Raw genomic sequence first — 16940 nt, 5'->3', positions numbered from 1 at the left:
CCTCCTCTTCTTCCTTATTATAGAGCTGATTCCAGCTCTAAAATGATTTGATCTCACAAGGGCCTGATGCTGGTTCAACGGGATGGGCTGGATGGTTTGGATGGCCCTTCATCACCACTACAGATTAGTGCTGGGGAAAGGACCTCTGCAGAATCATTGTTCTACAAAAGAAAATGGTACCACATCCTTAAGAGGCATTCTGATCCCCAAAGTCACAACTCTAGCCACATGACCTTATTTTCAAAACTGTGGCCATATTTACAGAAGCAAAGTGAAGTAGAAAATTGAAGGTAACTGGCTGAATGGTATCCAGCTTGCCAAACGCTTTGTCCTGAAAATATCTGATTGTGGTATAAGTCATAGAAGATACATTAATCCTCTCTGTTGGTGAAGCTCTTCGCTTCATCAGGCAAGCTTCTTTTAATTTTCTGAGGGGGATTGTGCTGACTTGGAATTATCTGGGTAAATGCCTAGACTGTCCTCTTGACATGACTAATGAAGATCTGGCCAGAGCCAGCACACCTGGCAGCCCAGATCCATGTTGGAAAATCAAACTTGCACAGATGATAATTTTGCAAGTGATTGGTAGATTCTTTTCCTTGTGATCCTCAGAACACTGTTGACCCTAGTCCTGTTCCAAAACTCCTGTGAGAAAGGGAAAGCCTGAAATTTGCCAGCTGATACTTGTTAAAGTCAATTTTTTTAAGACTTTAAAAACCTTGAGCTGCTGTGCTTAGCACCTCATCATATTCTTCTGTGGATGTGATACACACTCACAATAAATGGCTGTCGCTTACCCAGTGAGTCTTGTGCATAAAGAAAAATTCTGGTCATTTAATTATAACATTTGTCACAAGAACTGCCAGCCTTTTATCCTTCCCAGTAACAAAAAGCTTGTTAATGATTGTGGTGAAAAAAGTTCTGTTTACAATTTAAGTGTGGCACAAAATAAAGTATATCTATCTTAGCATCACTATTTTGTAAGTTCCAATTTCACTTTACCTTTCCGATAGGTCACAAGAGACATTAAATTCAAGATTAGCTCCAAAAACAAACCAAAAAGCTCAAGTAGCCCAAATTCATTTTACCCAACCTTGTCTTTAACCAAGGGGGCTTGTTGGCCTCTAAGGTGCATTTTTCATAGTTTTCATCCATGTTTAGAGGAAGTGTATACAAGGATTTTTCCATTAAAAATAAGCAGGAATGCAAAAGTAGCATAAAAATGAATTTCACTGGGGGCTGGCCCGGTGGCGCAAGCGGTTAAGTGCGCGCGCTCCGCTGCGGCGGCCCGGGGTTCGCTGGTTCGGATCCCGGGCGCGCACCGACGCACTGCTTGGTAAGCCATGCTGTGGCGGCGTCCCATATAAAGTGGAGGAAGATAGGCACAGATGTTAGCCCAGGGCCGTCTTCCTCAGCAAAAAAAAAAAAAAAAAAAAGAGGAGGATTGGCGGATGTTAGCTCAGGGCTGATCTCCTCACAAAAAAAAAAAAAAAAAAAAAAAATGAATTTCACTGGATTCCTACCTTATGAGACTTTGTAAGAATACTAAGTATATAATTACATACACAACTCTTTGAGGAGATTGTTGCTTAGGACTGCAGTCTTAGAAGACAACGCTTCTCGAATCAAAGAGGGTCAGAGCTGAGGGGGATCTCAGAGATGAGCTGGTCTAGAGGCTTCATATCCCAGACGGAGAAAGGGAGGTCAGGGAGGGGAATGACCTGCCCAAGGTGAGCGGCACAGTGGTTGTAGCACTGGATTCAGACTCTCCCTTTCCATATGCCTGGTCTCTGCTTCTACCAGGCAGTGTCCTCTACTCTATCTCCATTTTGACAGCTTGTAATTGAAATGATTAACTATGATTAGGAATTATTGCCATGTGAGTGGGAAGAGAGCACATTGATATATTCCAGTGGACACCCAGAGGGAACATGCCTATATTTTCCACCAGTGGGTCTTGTTTGATCAGACTTTCCTCTGCAATTTGGAGTCGTCTAGCCTTATTTGCAACCCCAACCAGCAAAGCCCTGAGCCTTCTGGCAAGCCTGCCAGAATGATCTGGGATTTGTTTTGCCTGAGCACTGGGACTCATTGTATCCAGATGAACACCACTTCCTGAGGAGGAGCCAGGATGTGAGATAATGATGAAGTGAACTGTGTCTTTAGGCCACATAAAAGAAGAGCTTATATGAACATGAACATGCACTGAAGGAGGGAGGGCTGTGCCTCGTTTAGTTCTGTTCAAGGTTGGCACTGTCAGAGTCGCATTGGTAAAGCAAAGGGTCAGAGACATGGTAAATGCTACCTGGGGATGTATTTGACTACATGAAGCATATGTATTCCTGAAATCTTACATGTAAATTGAATCACACATTTCCATTATAATATCAAAGAAGGTTTATGTTAGTTTCCTAATGCTCTTCAAGTGCCAAAGTTTCCTAACTTTTAAACTTCAAGTTTCTCTGGCTCTAGCATTCCTGAGAAGTTCGTTCATTCATTCATTCATGTCTGCATCAAATATTTACCAATTGCTTACTACGTGGAAGCGTTGTATTAGGGACATTGTGATGAATAGACAGGCTTGGTCACTGCTCAGATGCAACCCAGGTAAATGCAGACACACTGTGCTACCACTTGTCAGGAGTCTCCGGCAATTCATGTGCTGCAAATATCTGGCTGGAAGCTCTGCTTATTGAAGCTGAGGTTTGAGATGAAGCTAGATATATTTTGAGCCATTTTAGTCTGGAGCTAGGACATTTTTGCCTCGGAATAATTCTTCAAAATGGATATGAATTACTGTTCAAGTCTCCTTGGCCACCTCCTTAGTGGATTTACTAAGTACATGATTACTACTCAAAGAACATATAAACCACAGAATGGAAACTTACACAGCCGGTTAACTGATACGTGGGGCTTATGTTCTAGTGGGGGACACAGACAAAAAAAAAATAAACCTACTGATATAACAATAATGATAGACAATGGTAAGTTCCAGGGAGAAAGTAAATGTGATGTTGTGACACCCAGTGAAGCCAAGGACAGTTTACTAATGGGAGGCCAGGGAAGGGCTCTGTGAGTTTGAACTATGTAAACTGATACATAGGATTGGGGAAGATTCAACTGCTTGAGAGCCAGAGACAAAGCATTCTAGGCAGAGGAAACAGCAAGCGTAAAAAGCCCTGAACTGGGAAAGCACTTGGATTAACTGAGGTATTCAAGAGGCCAGCATGGCTGGAGTATATGGCAAGAGGAGTCTTACAAAAGATTGCAGAAGCGGATAAGGACTGAATGCATCAGGGTCTAGAAGTTTGGATTTTACTCAAAGTACATTGAGAAGCTACAAAGGTTCTAATTAATGATATAGTTTTTTTTTTTTTTTTTAATCATTTTAGCAACTGTGTGTAAGATGGAGTGGAGAGAGAGGATAGAAAGAATGATGGAAGCAGTGGGACCAGGCTTCTGGAGGAGACTATTAGAGGACTAAGTCCAGCTCAGAGATGATGATGTCATGATTACAGTGGTAGCAGCAGAGCTGGTGAGGAGAGGTGGGATTTGAGATATTTGGAGACAAAGATAATAAGACTTGCTAATGGAATGGATATAGGGAGTGGGAAAGAGAGTAATCAAGGATGATTCCTATATTTCTGGGTTGAGTCTTTGGATTGAGGGTGGTCAACTTACTAGGGAAAGCAAAATAAGGAGTCCACTTTGTATGTTATGTTTGAAATGTCCATTAATGGGTGACCTATAAAACTTTCACAAACCCCACATTTCCTGACTTAGTCAGTGTGAGGACTTATAGACTCAAAGAGACTTCAGTCACAGTCTTTTAATGGGGCAAAAAACTACTCTGGAATGACTTTCTCCATGTTTTCCTTTCTTCCTCCAACCATCACCTTGCCCTCTGCCCAGATCACTCACTGCAGCATCCTATTATGGGAAGAAAAACTAACAAGAACTCAAAGGGGTAAAAACACCAACAATGCACAGCTGCAACCCATGTAGCTGCATAATATTGACTCTCGATTAACCTGTATGAAAGTATGGCGGGAAAGGGCTAAGACAAATGCAGACAATGCTGCTCCATGAGTACTTCAGCAGAAACCAATCCTGCTGGTGCACATGGTATGGAATCACACTCTGAGAGAGGAGAAACCTGGAACTTGTTAATGGTCAGTCTCCTTGGACAGGCTCCACCAGGACAACATTTCCAACAAGACCATTTGCTTGATGGTAATGATTTCCATCCACACATTTCTTAAACACAACTTCAATACATGTAGGTCCATGGTGGGAAATGGTACTGATTAGCATTCATGAATTGCAAATAATAACCCAGAGTTCTGATTGTTGAGATGGAACAAGGTATGCTTTGGGACACTTTAAGATGGAGCCTTCCACAATCATTCCTTTTTTATTTTTGTCTGGAATAGTTTTTCAGAATGAACATGAATTATTGTCCAAGGCTTCATGGTCATGTCCCATGGTGGATAATTCTAAATAGTCTGGCATGTGCTACAGTTTTCTTGAGTCTTTTCAATTTTGGAATAATTTTCCAGCCACAGTCAGCTCTGTTTTGGATAGCATGGTCTATGTAACGTGACAACTAGATCCTGTAATAACAGTGTTCACAAAAGACACTCTTGGGGAAAATAATTCATGATAATAACTGGGGAATATATCTTGTCTTCTCAGCTGTAAAATCTTGATTGTTCTCAACTTTCTTCCTCTCCCATAATCTATTAGATTTGGTAGTCCACAGAGTTAACCAGGTGATTTAATCAACTTGGATGGGTGAGTCTCTGCGTTTACTTAGCCAAGATCCTGGGATATGTTATTGCATATGTTCAGAGTATTGCCATAAAATGATCTCCCTTCAATCTTGAAGAGAAGTATGAGACAAAGCTCTGAAACTTTGTGTATACAGGCATAAGAAATGGGGTTAAACTTATTCTTAGATAAAGATTCTCAAAACAGGCCTTCAAGGAATACAAGTTGTGAAGCACAAATATAATGGCTATTTTGTAGAACTCTTACAGTCCCTGCAATAAGATAAAGATAACCTCTCTATCAATTGACTGTGTTTGTTTTCCCTTGTGGATTATATTGTTTTTGAGTAATCTTTGGTATCTCAGTATCATCTGGCAGTTTGTGGCTAAGCTTGGCTCCCATCTCACACCATTAAATATATGATAAGAAATAGTGGTTTCTGTCTTTTGTGTATGCTAGAGAGTCTTGGGAATCCATATAGCCTACATTAACGAATGTCTTTGTGGTGGAAAATTCAATGTTATAAAATCCTTTTCCCACCTTAACTCTTGCCAAGATAGAGTAGCCTGTTTCATGCCATTCACACTAACATGCTGCTGAGAACAACTACAAATATATATATATATTTGTGTATGTATATATACTATTTGTGATAGTCTATATCTATATATCTATATCTAATCACCAACTCTTTAAAGGCATTGCAGTCAGACAGAGGGATCCAAGACCCCAGAGAAAAGGGAAGTACATTAAGGTGATTCTCACACTGGCCTCTGCTCTTTTCCACTTGAGGCATTTGGCAATTTTTGGAGCAGAGAATAGATGTGGAATAAAATATAATGTACTGAGACTTGAGGCAGTCTCACTAGGCTACGGGCTGCCAAGGTGACTGAGTCTTGAAAGGCAATAACCTAGGAATAAGGGAACCACCTGAACTAAAACCGAGAAAATGCATAGCCAGCATCTCTGAACTAAAAGAATTACTAATAGGAGTTCCACAGGCAGAAAGAACATGATCACAGATGGAAGCATGTAATGTAGGAAGAAGTAAAGATCACCAGAAAGGGCAAACATTGGGTAAATCTAAATAAATATTGACTATTTAAAACAATAACAACAACAATGATTTTAACAATATATGTAGAATCAAAATCTATACCGATAATACAAAAGGCTGGAGGAGTTGTAAATGACATTAAATTGTTGCAAGCTACTTGCATTATCTAGGAAGGGATAAAAGTACCAACCTAAACTAGACTGTAATAGGTGAAAGCATGCTATAATCCTTGGGTAGCCACTAAAAGAATTATAACAGACCTAATTAAGAAGGTAATAAAGAGAATAAATGGAATAATGATAAAAAATTGTTGTTGATCAAAATTTCAAAAAAGGCAAGAAGGGATTTAAAAAGGAACAAAGAATAGATGGGACAAAAGAAAACAAATATTAAGATAGTAGATTCAAATTCAAATAGCTCAGTAATAACATTAAATGTAAATGAACTAAATACTTCAACTACAAAAAAAAATAAAGACACAGAAAAGATGACAATAAAAGGATGGAAAAAAATACACCATCAAAACCCTAGTCAAAAGAAAGTTGGTATAGCTATACCTAATATCAGATAAAGTAGAATTTAATGCAAGAAATATTAGGTATAGCAAGTGACATTTCATAAAGATAAAATGGTCCATCCAGCAGCAAAATAAAAATCTACACATAGCCCCAAAATATTTAAGGCAAAAACTTCCAGAACTAAAAGAAGAAATGGACAAATACATAATCATAGGAGATATTAACATATCATTCTCATTTCAGATTAAACATGCAAATAAAAATTAGTAAAGATATAGGTGGTTTGTACAACATGATTAAAAAACTTGACTGAATTGACATTTATAGAACACTATAGCCAACAATGTAGAATGCATGTTCTTTTCAGGTGCACATGGAATATTCAGTAAACAGACCATATACTAGGCCATAAAAAAATTTTGCAAACTTCAAAGGGTTGAAATCATACAGAGTATGCTTTCTGACCACAGTAGAATTAAATTAGGAATCAATATCAGAGAGGTAACTAGAAAATCCCCAAATGTTTGTAAATTAAGCAATATATGTACTTTTAATAAACCCATAGGTCTAAGAAGAAATCACAGTGGAGGAAGAAGAAGTCAAGATGGCGGCATAGGCCGCCAGGTGAGACTCTGAACTCACCTCCTCCGGAGCACACAGCCAATTTACAACTACTCATGGAAAAATTACCCCTGAGACAGAACTGAAAACTGGATAAGAGGAACTCCTGCAACAACGGACAATCCTAACTGAGGTAGAAGAGGCAGAAACTCCCTTCTGGAGAGGAAAAACGCCGCCTTCACAAGCCGCAGCGCCTCACAGCCACCCGGGAGCAGCTCACAGGTACACAGCCTCCCTGAAGGAGCGGGCCTCTGAGCCAGGGAGTGCCCCCGCTGGGGGTATTTTGTGGACCCAGTACAATCGAGATGAGTGGCAGAATATCTGACTTTGCCTGCTACTAAAACATTGGGGAGTACCCCCAGAAAACCCAGTTCACAAAGAAATTAAAACCAGTTCTTAAAGGGCCCACGCGCAAACTCACCCGTTTCAGAAAGCAACCTAAAATCACCAGAAAGAAAGGTGCACAGTGCTTTGGTGAAAAGAGACTCACCTGATAGGCCCTGTGTGCATCTCGGTGAGAGGTGAGACCTCTCCAGGGACTGGGACATTGGCGGCAGCCATTGTTGTGGCCTGGTGTGGGTGTGTTGACACAGACACCATTGGAGTTCTCCCTGGGGCCTGCTAGCCCAGGTCTGCACCACCCACTAGAGCACCAATTTAATCCAGCTCAGCCAGGGCAGGCAGCCCACCCTAGAGACTGGCCCCACCCAACAACAAGCCCTCAGGCAACTTGTGAGCCTGCATAGATTGGTGACTGGATTCTCTGCAGCCTGGTGACTGAGCCCACTTCAATGGGGCAGGGTGTACACTGGAGTGGGTGGAGAGTGTGGGGCGGTGGTGGAGTGTGTGGGGCTCCCGCCATGGAGAGACTGGGTCCACTTCGAGAGGTCGGGGAGCAGACACAGGGCAGGACTGTGTTGACTGTGTGTGTGGACCTGTGGGTGGCAGGGCTTGTCAGCTGCAGAAGACTTGTGCTTCTCAAAGACCCACATAGGGGGTTTGCCCCACCTTCCAAAGCCTGAAACAATTGGGTGCTCCCACGCCTGAGGCCAGCCCCATCCAGCTGCAATCCTCAGAGAGCTGACAAGAGACCTAAAGCTGGAAGCTTATAGCAATTGTAAGGCCCTGAGCCTAACAACCTGCCAAGCTGGGGGCCTACTCACTTAAAAGAAATACTGCCACACAAATGTGGTATTAGAACTCGCAGCCAACTGTGCTGGGGCTCCCCAAACCTGATAAAGAGACTGAAGGGCCCACAACAACTACAAGCAGCTGAGCATTACAACAGCTGGCCAGGAGCATAACTCGGCCAACCTGGGCACCTACAGGGAGAGCAAACAGGCCACAACAGAAGGACACATGTAGCCCACATAGGGCTCACCCCTGGAACATTGAGAACTGAGGGAAGCACATGGCAGGCCTCCTAAGCCATCACTTACATAAGGTCACCTATCCAAGAGCAGGAGACGTAGCTGACCTACCTAATACGTAGTCACAAGCACAGGGAAAAAGGCAAAATGAGGAGGCAAAGGAATACGTTTCAAGTAAAGGAACAGGACAAAACCCCAGAAAAGGAACTAAGTGAAACAGAAATGAGCAACCTGCCTGACAGAGTGTTCAAACTAAGAGTGTTAAGGATGCTCACTGATGTGGGGAGAAGAATAGATGAACTCAGTGAGAATGTCAACAAAGAAATGGAAGATATAAAAAAGAACCAATCAGAAATGAAGAATACAATACTGGAAATGAAAAATTCACCAGAGGGACTCCAAAGCAGAGTAGAGGATACAGAAGAATGGATCTGTCAGCTGGACGAAAGACTAGAAGAAATTACCCAAGGAGAACAGGTAAAAGAGAAAAGAATTAAAAAGAGTGAGGACAGTCTAAGGGACCTCTGGGACAACATCAAGCACACTAACATCCATGTTATAGGTGTCCCAGAAGGAGAAGAGCGAGACAAAGGGGCAGAGAATCTATTTCAAGAAATAATAGATGAAAACTTCCCTAACCTAAGGAAGGAAACAGACATCCAGGTACAGGAAGCACAGAGAGCCCCAAACAAAATAAACCCAAAGAGGGCCACACCAAGACACATCATAATCAAAATGTCCAGAATTAAAGATAAAGAGAGAATCCTAAAAGCCACAAGAGAAAGTCAAGTTACATACAAAGGAAACCCCATAAGGCTATCAGGTGACTTCTCAGCAGAAACCTTACAGGCTAGAAGAGAATGGCATGATATATTTAAAGTGCTAAAAGGAAAAAACTTACGGCCAAGAATACTCTACCCAGCAAGGTTATCATTCAAAATGAAAGGAGAGATCAAAAATTTCCCAGACAAGCAAAAATTAAAGGAGTTTGTCACCAAGAAACCAGTGCTACAAGAAATGTTAAAGGGACTGATTTAAGGGGAAAAGAGAAGACCAAAAATAGGAAAAATTATCTATTTCCATGATAAGAGAGTAATGGATACAAATGCACAAAAAGAGGTTAGATATGATATCAAAAACATAAAATGAGGGGGGATGGGAGTTAAAGAGTAGAGCTTTCAGACAGAGGTTAAACTAAAGAGACCATCAATTCTGTATAGAACAAGAAAGGAACGGAGAAAGACTACTAAAACACTGAGAACAAAAAAGTTAAAAAATGGCAGTAAGTACATACTTATCAAGAGCTACTTTAAATGTCAATGGACTAAATGCTCCAATTAAAAGGCATAGGGTGGCTGATTGGATAAAAAAACAAGACCCATATATATGCTGCATACAAGAGACACACTTCAGACCTAAAGACACTCACAGACTGAAAGTGAAGAGATGGAAAAAGATACTCCATGCAAATGGCAATGAAAAGAAAGCTGGGGTAGCAGTACTCATATTAGACAAAATAGACTTTAAAAGAAAAACTGTAAAAAGAGACAAAGAAGGACATTACATAATGATCAAGGGAACAATCCAACAAGAGGATATAACACTTGTAAATATCTACACACCCAATGTAGGTGCACCTAAATATATAAAGCAATTATTAACAGACATAAAAACAGAAATAGACAGTAACACAATAATAGTAGGGGACTTTAACACTCTACTTACACCAATGGATAGATCATCCAAACAGAAGATCAATAAGGAAACATTGGCCTTAAATGACACACTAGAACAGGTGGACCTAGTAGATATATACAGAGCATTCCATCCAAAAACCGAAGAATACACGTTCCTTTCAAATGCACATGGAACATTCTCCAGGACTGATCACATATTAGGCCACAAAACAAGTCTCCATAAATTTAAGAAGATTGAAATAATACCAAGCATCTTTTCTGACCACAACGGTATGAAACTAGAAATCAACTACAGGAAGAAAATCAGAAAAGCCACAAATACGTGGAGATTAAACAAAATGCTGCTCAACAACGAATGGGTCCACAAAGAAATCAAAGATGAAATCAAAAAATACCTGGAGACAAATGAAAATGAAAATACGACATGCCAGAATTTATGGGATACAGCAAAAGCGGTTCTAAGAGGGAAGTTTATAGCAATACAGGCCTATGTCAACAAACAAGAAAAATCTCAAATAAACAATCTAATAATGCACCTAAAGGAACTGGAAAAAGAAGAACAAACAAAGCCCAAAATCAGTAGAAGAAGGGAAATAATAAAAATCAGAGCAGAAATAAATGAAATAGAGACCAAAAACAAAAAAAAAAATAGAAAAAAATTAATAAAACCAAGAGCTGGTTCTTTGAAAAGGTCAACAAAATTGACAAATCTTTAGCTAGACTTACCAAAAAAAAAAGAGAGAAGGCACAAATGCGTAAAGTCAGAAATGAAAGAGGAGAAATTACAACAGACACCTCAGAAATACAAAAGATTATAAGAGAATACTATGAAAAGCTATATGCCAAACAATTCGACAATCTGGAAGAAATGAATAAATTCTTAGAATCATACAACCTTCCAAAACTGGATCAAGAAGTAGAGAATTTGAATAGACCAATCAATCACCAGTAAGAAGATCGAAACAGTAATCACAAACCTCCCCAAAAATAAAAGTCCAGGACCAGACAGCTTCCCTGGTGAATTCTACCAAACATTCAAAGAAGACTTAATACCTATCTTTCTCAAACTCTTCCAAAAAATTGAGGAGGGGCGGAAGCTCCCTAACTCATTCTATGAAGCCGACATTACCCTGATACCAAAACCAGACAAGGATAGCGCAAAAAAAGTAAACTACAGGCTAATATCACTGATGAACATCGATGCAAAAATCCTCAACAAAATACTAGCAAATCGCATACAACAATATGTTAAAAAGATTATACACCATGATCAAGTGGGATTTATTCCAGGTATGGAGGGATGGTTTAACATTCGCAAATCAATCAACATGATACACCACATTAATAAAATGAAGAATAAAAATCACATGATCATCTCAACAGATGCAGAGAAAGCATTTGACAACATACAGCATCCATTTATGATAAAAACTCTGAATAAAATGGGTATAGAAGGAAAGTACCTCAACATAATAAAGACCATATACGAGAAACCCACAGCTAATATCCTCCTCAATGGTGAAAAACTGAAAGCTATCCCTCTAAGAACAGGAACCAGAGAAGATGCCCACTGTCACCACTCCTATTTAACATAGTACTGGAAGTCCTAGCCAGAGCAATCAGGCAAGAGAAAGAAATAAATGGGATCCAAATTGGAAAGGAAGAAGTGAAACTGTCACTATTTGCAGATGACATGATTTTATATATAGAAAACCCTAAAGAATCCATCAGAAAACTTTTAGAAGTAATAAAAGAATATGGTAAAGTTGCAGGATACAAAATCAACATACAAATATCAGTTGCATTTCTATACATTAACAACGAAGTAGCAGAAAGAGAAATTAAGAATACCATCCCATTTACAATTGCAACAAAAAGAATAAAATACCTAGGAATAAACTTAACCAAACAGGTGAAAGAGCTATACACGGAAAACTATAAAACATTGCTGAAAGTAATTGAAGAAGACACAAAGAAATGGAAAGATATTCTGTGCTCCTGGATTGGAAGAATTAACATAGTTAACATGTCCATACTTCCTAAAGCCATCTATAGATTCAATGCAATCCCTATCAAAGTTCCAACAACATTTTTCACAGAAATAGAACAAAGAATCCTAAAATTTATTTGGAACAACAAAAGACCCCGAATAGCTAAAGGAATCCTGAGAAAAAAGAACAAAGCTGGAGGTATCACACTCCCTGATTTCAAAATATATTACAAAGATATAGTAACCAAAACAGCATGGTACTGGCACAAAAACAGACACACAGATCAATGGAATAGAATCGAAAGCCCAGAAAGAAACCCACACATCTATGGACAGCTAATCTTTGACAAAGGAGCCAAGAACATACAATGAAGAAAAGAAAGTCTCTTCAACAAATGGTGTTGGGAAAACTGGACAGCCACATGCAAAAAAATGAAAGTAGACCCTTACCTTACACCATACACAAAAGTAAACTCCAAGTGGATTAAAGACTTAAATGTAAGACCTGAAACTATGAAACTTCTAGAAGAAAACATAGGCAGTACACTCTTCGACATCGGTCTTAGCAACATATTTTCAAGCACCATGTCTGACCGGGCAAGAGAAACAATAGAAAAAATAAACAAATGGGACTACATCAAACTAAAAAGCTTCTGCACAGCAAAGAAAACCATCAACAAAACGAAAAGACAACCTAACAATTGGGAGAAGATATTTGCAAACCATACATCTGATAAGGGCTTAATCTCCAAAATATATAAAGAACTCATGCATCTCAACAACAAAAAAACTACCAACCCAATCAAAAAATGGGCAAAAGACCTGAACAGACATTTCTCCAAAGAAGATATATAGATGGCCAACAGACACATGAAAAGATGTTCAATATCATTAACTATCAGGGAAATGCAAATCAAAACTACAATGAGATATCACCTCACGGCCGTCAGAATGGCTATAATTAACAAGACAGGAAACAACATGTGTTGGAGAGGATGTGCAGAGAAGGGAACTCTCATACACTGCTGGTGGGAGTGCAAACTGGTGCAGCCACTATGGAAAACAGTATGGAGATTCCTCAAAATATCAAGGATAGAACTACCATATTATCCAGCTCTTCCACTGCTGGGTATTTATCCAAAGAACTTGAAAACACCAATGCATAAAGATACATGCACCCCTGTGTTCATTGCAGTGTTATTCACAATAGCCAGGACTTGGAAGCAACCTAGTGCCCATCAAGGGATGAATGGATAAAGAAGATGTGGTACATATACACAATGGAATACTACTCAGCCATAAGAAACGATGAAATCCAGCCATTTGTGACAACATGGATGGACATTGAGGGTATTATGCAAAGTGAAATAAGTCAGAGGGAGAAGGTCAAATATCGTATGATTTCCTTCATTAAGTAGTAGGTAATAACAACAATAAACAAACACATAGAGACAGAGATTGGATTGGTGGTTACCAGAGGGGAAGAGGGGAGGCAGGAGGGCAGAAGGGATAATTCGGCACATGTGTGTGGTGATGGGTTGTAATTAGTATTTTGGTGGTGAACATGATGTAATCTATGAAGAAATAGAAGTATAATGATGTACACCTGGAATTTATACAATGTTATAAACCAATGTTACTGCAATAAACAAAAAGTTAAAAAAAAAAAGTCACAAACCAAAGTTCAGACAACAGTTATTATCAACAGGAAAGTTGTTTCTACAGAGTTTTTTTATTAGTTATATTTTAATCCCTTTATGACAGTTATATATTGGCAAGAAAAAAAAGGCCATTTAAAGAATAACTTGCTGCCATCTCTTTTGCATGTTAAGAGAGAGCAATAAACTCTTAGTAGTTTATTAACAAACTCTTAGTAGTGAAGATGATAATTTATGAAGAGTTGACAATGGATCTTAAGTAATAAAAGGTGAAGTAGGCTATTGCCTTTCTCAAAGTAAAATGTAAACAAAGAATGAGCTGAATCTCTTTATTTAATAGATAAAATGGATGTTGAGTTTCTGAGACAACATAAAACTAAAGGAAAGTGAAGATTTGAGTAAAACTTTATATATATGTGGAGGGAGAGAGAGAAGGAGGAAGAAGGAGAGGGTAAACTCTACAGGAGGACTGACTCAGGGGAACATTACCTATGGTGCACAATGACTACAGTTTTATATCATAGTAAAATGTAACCTTTTTGGTAATATATTAGTTTTATCAATGCCATTTCAATAAATGTCTAATAAGAACAATAATTCTTGGGGTTCTGTATTGTAAGCTAATAAAAAGAAATGAGATGGTGAGTCTGAAGTGGGCCAAAAGGGAAAATGGCAGACACAGGAGCCAAAAGTAGGTGACAGTGAGCAAATAGGCTGCAGTACATGTGACAAGAGAACAGAAATCCCTCAGAATAAATAGCGACTCTCTGAGCAATAGAACAAAACTCCCCTAGAATTCTGAAGGGATATTTTGTGGGACTTCCCAAAGTTATAATATGGTGACATGAGGGATATTTTTGGATCATAAAAATTATTCAAAAGCTGAAAAAAAAAAGAAATCACAATGGAAATTAGAAAATATTTGAACTGAATTATAATGAAAATATTTCATTCCAAGAGAAGCAATGAAAAGACTAAGCAATATTTGTCCTTTGTGAAAGAAAAATATGGCAGAATTGAGTAGCCCTGGGAGTATGAAGATCTTGTTTGATTTGTGGTGTGGCTACATCACGGATTGCACATACTGTAGATTTGATAAAATGAAGCTACAAGTTCCAATTTTACATTTCCCTTTATTCACTTGATAAATAATATTGATATAGGACTTTAATATGATCCCACAAGTTCATCCTCTGTTCATATCCCGATTAGGCTGTCAGTGAAGCAGGATCCCACACCGCAAATTCTGGAAAGCAGGATCTTCATGAAGCTCTGGATGATGGCAGGGGTAGAATAAATTCTTTTTCTAAAGTGCTTAACCGAGAACCCTTCATTGAATGGTGATTAAGAACCCAATTCTAGTGGGTGGTGGTACATCAATAATTGATTAGAGGCTCCTAATCAGACTGATTTTCTGCAGTAGAATTGTAGCTAGTCAGTTTCCTATTAGTTTGAACAATGCTAAGTTTTGTACAGGCTTTTCTTTCAGCAAGAACAACAAGGAATTGAATGATCTAAGGCGGGATATGAATGCTTGTCAGATGGAGATTAGTAGTGTATTCGAGTCTCTACCTGACCATTTAGCTCTACTATCCATAATCTAAGTGTGTGTAGCTTGTGGAAAGATCTTATTTTATTAGATATTCAAAGTCTTCTTTATTAGTTTATCAGTAAGGCAAAAATATAGTTCATGCTTATAAGTATCTTGGTGTGGTAGTTGGGCCAATATAAAAATATTAATTTCTGCACGCCAGCTTTTGATTCCTCAGAATGGTCCAGGAAATCTCAAGAAAATGCCTTTGGAACAGTGGGTGTTCTAATGACGTAAGTTAATATTGAAGACATGAATTCATGATAGTGTGAAACGGATCGCTACCAAGAGCTTAACCACCAAGGGGCCATGTTTCACATTCCCCCACGGCATTAACAGAATGTCTTATCTTACCACTGCAATCTTGGAGGGCTGTGTGGTCACTGCAACACCTTTAGCAATGATCTTTATGAGGAAATATTGTGGAAGAACTCTAATCAATTACTGATTTACCACCATCCACTAGAAATAGCTTCCACCTTGTTTCTTACCCTAGACTTTCTGAATTATCACACAACTCTTAGACATCACTTAATATTCACTGACTAACCAAAACACCAGGTGGTATGGAATGTGCTGTACTTCCATACACCACCATCTCTCAAGGTGGCCATTTGCTTGCATAGTATGCATTTATCATTCTTAAATGGAAGCAACTTGAGGCCTTGCTCCGAATTTATCTATAGCGTGAGTTTCCCATGCATTGCTTACTGTTTTGGTACTAGGCTTGGTTTCTGTGATGGGGAGAGTATTCTTTTAGATGCTGCCACTTAATTTCCCATGGCATGGCATTACAGAATCCTTCTAAGGAAAGAAGCTTCACGGAGGTTTATAAAAATGCAAATTTTGGCTCAGTCAAGAGGTTCCACTGAGAACACATAATTGTGATCCTATAATGCATCATTTAAGAAATCACCCAAATTGAAATGATGGGATAGATGCTATGTACTGCAATATAAACAGCAGTGTGTATGCTGTGGATTTTGATTGCAAAATTTGAATCCGAGGAGAATAACTGATCATGCTGGTGAGACTATGCTTCAAGCATCATTAGAAGTTCACCAAATGCATTGAGTGAAGCGGACCACCATGAGGCCTAGACTTACGCAGGTGGACAGTCAGGAGCAGAGGATAGTCAGGAGCAGAGGACTTACATACTCAATAAGTTATGTCAATATTGAAAGCAAACTATTTTCTTTTTGCCCAACCACAACAATCATGTTAACACGAGGAAAGGAGGAGCTGAGGTGGCTTTGAGGAGCGAGCTCCTAAAATATCTAAACTGATGAGGAGGTAACAGCATTAGTCATATGGCTGCGAACTTGGAGACCTGCTGTGCGGAATGTTTTCCTCTGCCCCTCCCCACTGAATGCTAACCCCCCACCCCTTCCTGCTCTGAACTATATAGATTGCATCCATGGATCTCTTGCCTTCTGACCTCCAGGGTGAATTTGGCCCATGGGAGCCTTGACAGGGGAGGGAGGGGAGGAGTGTGGTTGGGGCATTCATCCCCCTGCTGCTTTGCTGTGAGGTCACCTTGGACTGACTGAAGGTTGCTGCTTCCCTGAAAGTGGCCTTGTCTACCCAACTCTCCTTGTGGAGTTGAGGTAACTGCTCTCACCCCTCGCCCCTTCAGTGTAGGGTGGTCCTGCAGTTGCTAGCCCTGAG

The 16940-nt window shown here is 39.5% G+C and overlaps 1 protein-coding gene across 3 annotated transcripts in view; it reads right to left on the bottom strand.

Moving 5' to 3' along the window:
- The window catches only part of PRLR (prolactin receptor), a 155748-nt gene that overhangs the window by 80286 nt on the left and 58522 nt on the right, over window positions 1-16940 (bottom strand). For 2 of the 3 annotated variants that reach the window (XM_058564250.1, XM_058564254.1), the window contains exon 1: window positions 7457-7566. The exons of the other annotated variant lie outside the window; for it this stretch is intronic. The gene's annotated coding sequence lies outside the window, so the exon portion shown is untranslated. Of the gene's footprint in view, window positions 1-7456; window positions 7567-16940 lie in introns of those variants that run through there. 3 annotated transcript variants of the gene reach the window in all.

Source organism: Diceros bicornis, chromosome 20 (genome assembly GCF_020826845.1).
Source record: "Diceros bicornis minor isolate mBicDic1 chromosome 20, mDicBic1.mat.cur, whole genome shotgun sequence".
Taxonomy (NCBI): Eukaryota; Metazoa; Chordata; class Mammalia; order Perissodactyla; family Rhinocerotidae; genus Diceros; species Diceros bicornis.
The sequence above is the reverse complement of the archived record's forward strand: the minus strand, read 5'-3'. Positions and strand labels throughout refer to the sequence as shown.